Source organism: Arvicanthis niloticus, chromosome 10, assembly GCF_011762505.2.
Source record: "Arvicanthis niloticus isolate mArvNil1 chromosome 10, mArvNil1.pat.X, whole genome shotgun sequence".
Lineage (NCBI taxonomy): Eukaryota > Metazoa > Chordata > Mammalia > Rodentia > Muridae > Arvicanthis > Arvicanthis niloticus.
Genome location: NC_047667.1, coordinates 76,853,836 through 76,862,532, shown reverse-complemented (window position 1 = coordinate 76,862,532; position 8,697 = coordinate 76,853,836).

Sequence of the window (8,697 nt, the reverse complement as noted above, 5' to 3'; positions counted from 1 at the left end):
GCTATTTACTCCTTTTGTCTTTAAAGCCTTTTTTTTTTTTTTTTTTTTCTGTTTCTGCTTACTTATTTCTTGCTCCATTTTTGGTACTATGACCTACTGGTCTCCCTGCAATCACCTTTGTTTCACTTCTGAAAAAAAAAGCAGCCAGCTACATTACTTGACTGGTTCTCCAGCACAGGTGCGAGGATTCCTGCTTCCAATTCCCGTGGTGTCCTTCATTGTATCTTGCTTACTGGAGACCTAAGTTAGGTGCCACTTTGTAATGGCCCTCTCCTATTGACTCTCTCAACACTTATTGACTGTCATTGACTCTCCTATTGACTCTATTACAAGGAAATCTTGAGTATTTATAAGCACAAAAGGAGAACACAGGTGAAGACATTTTATCAAATGCACCATGCAGCTGGGGTCACTAAACAGCAAAACAAGCTATGTGGGATGAACAAGATATTTATCAGAGTATGCTTCAGCTGTTGTAGGCTGTTGAAAAACAAGTCTCACATCAGGGTATATGGCTCCAGATGGCTGCAAAATGATAGCTGCTTTCTAGCCACTTTTTGCTAAAAGTCGGCTTCCAATACCCACTGATGACAATTTACTAAATAACATAACTCCAAAACAAATCCAATAAACACATTGAAACATCATGCACATTGATCAACAGGGCAAGATATTTTTATGTAATCTGTGTCTATTGTTGGGTGTGGTTTCTTTAATTTCTTTATCAGCACATTGATTGCTTGTATCATGGAGTAATACTGATATGTATTGTATTTGTATTAAAAATCCTTCTTTACTGAAGGTGTTTATCAGCTGTAAGTTTTCTCTGGTAAAACTCTGTCATCCCTTAAGTATATGATCATATCATTTGCAGATAGCCATACTTTTTTTTCCAATTTCTATCCCTTTGATCTCTTTTAGTTTTCTTATTGTTCCAGCTAAAACATCAAGGACTATATAGCAAACATAGGGAGAGAGTGGAAAGCTTTGTCTTGACCCTGATTTTAGTTGAATTGTTTAAGGTTCATTCTTTTTACCATAATGTTTACTATTGGCTTGCAACATAGAGTTTTTTTTATTGGATATTTTATCTATCTACACTTCAAATGTTTTCCCCTTTCATAGTTTTCTTTCTGGAAATCCTCTATCTCATCTCCCCTCCCCCTACTTCTATGATGTTGCTTCCCTTCCTACCCACCAAGTCCTGGTTTCTGCTCTGGCATTTCCCTAAACTGGGTCATGTTTATGTATATAGGCAGTAGCCCACCTGCTATGGGTATAGAAACAGAGTGGATCATCAATGTAAATAAATCAAATAACCTGTAATAAGCCTGAACAGTGGTGGAAAAATGATTCTTAAAAAGAAAGAAGCCAATTACATACAATTGAAAAAAAGAGAGCATCTTCTCTAAATTGTGCTGATCTAAGAGGATATCTGAATGTGGTGAATTAAATAGATTGATATTTATCACCCTGTACAAAACTATATTCCAAATGGATCAAAGATCTCAATATAAAATTAAATATACTAAATCTAATAGAAGAAAAATTATGGGATAGCCTTGAATGAAGTTATACAGGACACAACTTCTTAATAGACCACCAATGACTAAGTAGCAAAAATCTACCAATCACAAAGAGACCTCATGAAACTGAAAGGAGTCCTTCTGTAAGGTAAAGAAAATTGGCAATAGGACAAAACAAGAGCCAACTGATTTGGAAAAGACCTTTCCTAAATGTACATCCAATAAAGGCTAATATCCAAATTACATAAAGAACTAAAGAAATTTTACTTCAACAAACCTAATAACCTGATTAAAAATTGGAACTAAATATATTCTCAACAGAGAACTCTCAAATAGCCAAAAAGCACTTAAAGAAATGTCCAGCAACATTAGTCATCAGAGAAGTGCAACTAAGAGTCTTTGGTATTCCATTTTGCACCAATCAGAACAGCTAAGATAGAACACTCAAGAGATATTACATACTGCCACAGATATGGACCAAGGGGAACATTCCTCCATTAATGGTGGGGTTGCAAACTTGTGCAAACACTTTGGATATCAATCCAGTGGGTTATCAGAAAACTAGAAATAGTTTTTCTTGAAAACACAGTTATACTGCAGGTCATACAAACAAATGATGCTTCACCATTACTCATAATAGTCAGAAACTGGAAACAACTGTGACGTCACTCAACTAAAGAATGGATACAGAAAATGTGATTAATTTCTGCAATGAAATAGCATTTTGGTATTGTTTTAAAAAGAAGGACATCATAAATATTGCAGGCAAGTGAATGGAACTAAAAACTATTATCCTGGAAGATCTCTCCTAGACTGAAAATGGCATGTATTGTTTGTACTCACTGATAAGTGGATATTAGTCATAAAGTATCAAAGTTCATGATACACTCCACAGTACAAAAATTAAACAAAAAGAAAAATTCAAGTACAGATTCTTGAATCTTACATAGAGAAAGAAATAGATATTCATAAGAGCCAGAGGGAAAAATAAAAATTGTTGAAATGGGGCATGGGGAGAGTAATTGGAGGGCCAGAATCAGCTTTGCAGAGAGACAGGTGAGATGTCTAGCATTACATAATAATGGAAGGAATTCTGCACCAGTTTAGGGAGGGGGTGGGGATAAATTCTATTAAGACCCAAATATCTGCTGGGATTATGGATGCTCCCCAGAGTCAATGGTTGTGAATGTAGACATGATGCCTAACAACGTACACATGAAACCAGAAGAGGTCACCTCCACTAGCCAGGGAGTTCTCCCAGTAGAGGGTTAAGGTCACATCAGCAAAATATTTGAACTCATGTTGGGTGCCTACTTTTAGCAGAAAGCTGCTAGAAAGCAGCTGTCATCTTTGCAGCCATCTGGAGCCATATACCCTCATGAGAGACTTGTTTTTCAACAGCTTACAACAGCTGAAGCACACTCTGATAAATATCTTGTTTATCTCACATAGATTGTTTTGCTGTTTAGTAACCCCAGGTGAATGATGCATGTGGTAAAATGTCTTCACCTGTATTCTCCTGCTTGTGCTTATAAATACCCAGGATTTCCTTGTAATAGAGTCAATAGGAGTCAATGTGCATCAGTAGAAGGAACAATAAAGGAGTAACCAGACTTTACTACACACTCTGGTTTATCCCCATTCTTAATGTCTCTTGTGTATGAGAGATGGAGGCATCACTACTCTTTCGCTTGACTAGAGCACTTAGCCCCAAGCATGCGGCAGAGTGGTCTGCAACATAGTGGCCCACATGTGAGGGGCAGAATGGAACAAAGTGGGCTTATACAAACTAAAGTTTGTCTTGTATTCCTGGGGGCCACCCCCTGACTTGGGGATGAAAGGGGAGAGATGCAGCTTCTTTCTTTCTTCTCCTCCTCCCACAGGTTCTTCTTGTGGCAGCCCCTAATGCTACTCTAGCTGATCTGCAGTTAGCAATCCTGTGGCCAGAAACTGGCACTTGCACTCCAGCTTTAAGACGAGCAAGATAGTTGATATACCTAGGTTGGGTGGTGGGTTACACCTCTGATTGAACAATACCAAACTTATAAAGCCTATGATTAACATTTCTTAAAAAAATGTATAAATGCAAAAAGGAAAAGGGGGCATGGGATAGGGGTTTTCTAAGGGGGGGGAATGGGGAAACGGGATGGTATCTGAAGTGTAAATGAAAGATCTAATAAAAAAATGTAAAAAAAAAAATGAGCAAGGAGTTAAGTAAATAGCCTTGTACTACCCTAAAAACTTCTTCTGAGGATAAGAGACTGCAGGCTAGGGTGATTAACACCTGCAGCCTAAGATAGAGGGTTAGGCAACATGGCCTCTGTTCTATCTCAGCAGGAACTGCTGGGCTCTAACTTGCAGCTGTTTAACAGGAAGAAAAGACACTTAGAAAAGTTGTTATAGAGTTTATTAAGTGTAAAAAATATCCCATGAAATCTATCTGAGGGGAAACACAGAAAGGTTCTAAGTGGGGAAAAAGAAAATGTTTTTTCTATTTGGGAAAATGAAAATTTCTTATTCTATCTTTATTTCTATCTTCTATTCTAACTCTCTATTCTAACTCTATTCTAACTAACGTAATTCACTATTCTAACTGACTGACTATTCTAGCTAACTCTATTCTAACTAACTCACTAACTGACTTCTTTGTCTTCAGTATTTATACACCATTCAAAGTACATAAACACATGTTACAAAGTTCATCACAAGTTCACACCAAAATTTGGACCATAAATTGAAATAGAAGTTTACAACATAGAATGTTTACATAAATACCCATTACGAGTAATTATCTAGCTAGAGAGTCATCACCTGTCTAGTTCCACAAGTTCACAGAAAGTTTCAAACTATAACTTAAGTAATTAGTCAAGTTTTGTATAGATAAACCCAGGCAATATTTTCTTTTCTGTCCTGGTACCTATAATAAATTGTAGATTCCCTCTAGTAACCTAGGCTAATTGTTTTATGACCTCTTGGAATGTGCTCTAGGCAGGAGAAGGTCTAGGGGCAATTAACTGATAACACTGGGAGACTGGCAGAGTTCTCTTTGCAGTTTCGACTATGCCTGAGCGACTTAATAGCAGTCCCGATATAAAAGAGCTTAATCATTGATATAATTTTAGGAATTCTTATAGGATCATCATTAAGATTTAAGAAGTCATCTATTTGTCTATATAGTATCGATACAAGACAGTACAGTCTCGTGGATTTGCAGAGATCTGCTACAAAGGGGTGTGCTATTGCTTAGTGATAGTTGCATATGTCTAATAATAATAATAATAATAATAATAATAATAATAATAATGGGAAAAGCATATTAATAGCAGGAATCGTTCCTAAAATCACATCCACCACAGCCTTGCTAATGGGGCACACTCTTCGCAGATTATATAATAATCCAAGGCAAGCATTTCAGGATGATCATCTGCAAATTATTAGCTTGTCCCATTATGGCTCCTGACACTGTCTAAAATCTATGTAGAAACAAAAATGAAGCAGAGAATGATGTACTGGACAACCAGTAAGTGGCCCAAATTGAGACTCATCCCATGACCAAGAACCAGTCCCCAACAGTGGGAATGATACTTTGTTATTCTTACAGGCAGAAGTTTAGAAGTGTCCTCTGAGAGTCTATTTGCCTCAGCTGACTAAAACAGAAGCTGATTCCAACAGCCAAACATTGGATAGAGGTCAGCAACTCTTACAGAAAAGTTAGTAGAAAGGTTAAAGGCCATGAGGGAGATAGAAACTCCATAGCAATACCTAACAAGTTGACTAACCTTCATAATTGGCAGTAGTCAGAAAGTGAGCAACTACAGACAGCAGACATGGGCTAGAATGAGGCCTCTGTCACCTAGGGTTGCATTTTCTGACTGCTATGGCAAAGGAAGTTCCTAATCTCACAGAGACTTTATGTGCAGCATGGAAGAATATCCAGGCAGGGCACAACTTTTCAGAGAAGAAGGGGAGCAGGGATGTGAGGAGGGACACTATGAAGGGGGACTGGGAAGGACACATATTTTGGGATGAAAATAAATTACTGAAGTAATTTTTAAATCTACAGATATAAACCATACAGCCAACATTATGCCAATTGAAGACAACTTAATGCAAAGGCCTTCATCCTAAAAAATGTGATACTGATGTTTATTTTACCAGTACCTAGTCAATATTGTATTCTACACTCTACCTTTTGCAAGAAGCAAAAGAAGAAAATGAAAGTGATACTTATAATGAAAAAATAAGTCAAGGTATTCCTATTTCAGAAGGCATCTTGCTATCTATCTATCTATCTATCTATCTATCTATCTATCTATCTATCTATTTAGTAAAATCCTTCCAGAAATGATAGATAAATTCAAAACTGTGGTTTTAACATTTTGCAAACATTATCTAAAAGGGATTTAAAAGTACAAACATTAAAACCAAAATACTGAAACTATTAGAATAGATTATATCCAATCATAGACTCTACCCATTACTATATTAATACCTAAACCTATAACTATATCTATATCCCATATATACATATATATAAAACTTATACATTTATATCCTATCTATATTAATATAATTATAGATGGAGGATAGATAGATATAATTACATAGAAATAAACCTAGATTATATATATATATATATATATATATATATATATATATATATATACATATATACATATATAATCTTATTCAGAAAATACATTCATAGATTATTTATGTAAATATTTATTTAGGTATGTATATATATGTACATATAATAAATCTACTATATATCTATGAATATTCTAATTTTTATAATCTATCTATCTATTTGAAAGTATTTTCTGAACAGAAAACCGTTTTTCAAGGAATTATTGTTGAGGACCACACTCTGGGGCTAAGTGCTCTGGTCAAGAGAGAGAGTGGGGCCTCAGGGGCAGGCGATGCAAAGAATGGAGACAAGACAGGCTGTGTGGTCAGGTCTTAATTCTTGTCCCATCTCTCTCGTCCTGTCTCTTTTATTCAAAGGAAATCTGGGGTATTTATAAACACAAACAGGAGAACACAGGTGAAAACATTTTATCACATGCACCATACAGCTCAGGTCACTAAACAGCAAAACAAGCTATGTGGGATAAACAATATACTTATCAGAGTGTGCTTTAGCTGTTATAGGCTTTTGAAATCCAAAACTTTCATCAGGGTATATGGTTCCAGATGGCTGCAAAGTTGATCTAGCCACTTTCTGCTAACAGTCAGCTCCCAACAAATTATGGTCAACAATGTACAACTTGGATTTTATAGAACTAAAATTATTTCAGCACAGCTCAAGAAATCAAAACTGAGTGAAGTGACAAGGATGAACCTTGGCTTGCAGAGGCAAACTCAGGAAAGGCTATCTGGCAGTAATAAATGAATTGAATAACTCAAAGTTAAGTCACGGATTACAGGCTGATTGCCTATGTTCTGCTGGAGACAGATTTCAAACAGCTACCTTTCAAGACAGTTCTCTCTTGGAGTTCCAAAATCTCTCTGGATAGAATTGTGAAAGACACAATTCTAAGTATAGTTTACATTTTAGAGAAACTTCTTTCCATCTACGTTCATAGAATGTTATTTGTGAAGAATTACTGATATACTAACTAGTACTTAATGCACTGGCAATTTTCATCCTTAATGAAGTTATTAATACTCTTCAAGTAAAAGATTGAAAGTACTTCCTTCTTGTTTAAAAAGATGATTGTCTTGAAATTGTCATTTTCAGCATGTTTCCATAAATAGATCTGACTGTTGTGTCAAGGCAATATTTAAAAGACAGAAATCAATAAGTAAAGGGATCTGTTGAAAAGCTATATTCAGATGTGATCCCAGTGATAAGATCTGCAATGTTGAACCACTGTGTTCAGAAAGGTCAGCAGATTCATTCCACAGAGTTTAACATGGGACACAGGGTAATAGCCACAAAGAAGAAGAGAGACAGGTTTATTATGTATATATGTAAGGAGGAGGCAGCTTTGGGATATTTTACAGAACCAGTTTCTCTAGGTGAGAAATATTTTGGATAAAACTTCTATGCAGGAGAATTCTATAGTAGAGTATATTCAGTACACACAATGACTATCAAAGTATGTGCCAAGAGGGAATTGTCATCTAAAATCCTCATCTCATCACCCAACAATTGGTTGACTTGGTACTTTTCCATATACCTGAAGTTCCGTTCTTTGAAATGACAGTGACAGTATCCATAACACACACACACACACACACACACACACACACACACACACACACACACAAACAGTGAGAAAAGTCAGGGTTTCTCACCTCAGGATATATAAACTTAATTGATGTTTTGGCATTTGTCTAAATCAATCAAATTAATTTTTTGAGACATGATTCTGTTGGTATTATTAATGATTAAATGTAGGACAAGAATGATATCATCCCAGAATAAAATAAAATAAAATAAAATAAAATATAAACATATCAAGGCTGGATTACTAGAAGACAGATTTAATATATTTATTGATACCACTGACAAAGAAGGGAGTAGTTTGAGTTTTAAAATTACCTATAGTATACACCCTATAAAAAGCTCAAAGACTAATAAAACAATAATCTTCACATAAACTTTATCTCACAAATTACAATATTCTCCCCTACTAAAGTATACAGAACACTATGCAATTGGTTTTTATTAGGATAATTATTAATATTATTCTGGCTTAAATACTTACATTTTAAAATATTATTCTTTAAATTGTTAGAACATAAATTCATACCATGATTAATTAATGATTTCAGATTATTACTGGGTGAACATTTTTTTCATTTTTTAGTTAAATACTTAATATGAATATAAGCTGGTTTTGGGCAAAATGTTTCCAATTCCTAATGAAATATAGGGCTTTCCTGTGGTAGTTCTCTGTTAATGAGTAAGTTTTCAAAATTATTTAAATTCTTATGAATACATTTCTCATTGTAAATAACAGATTTCTGCATGAATACTAGAAGAGTAAATAATTACCTATCATGTTAGTCTCTTGCATGGATCTTGTTTGTGGTCTAAGTACTGAGCTTATGATAAATGATTTTCCATATTCTTTACATTTGAAAGTTTGCCTATTGTATGCATGCTAAATTTGGTTTGCAAATATGGTTTCTGAGTGTAGCTTTTTCCACATTTTTTATA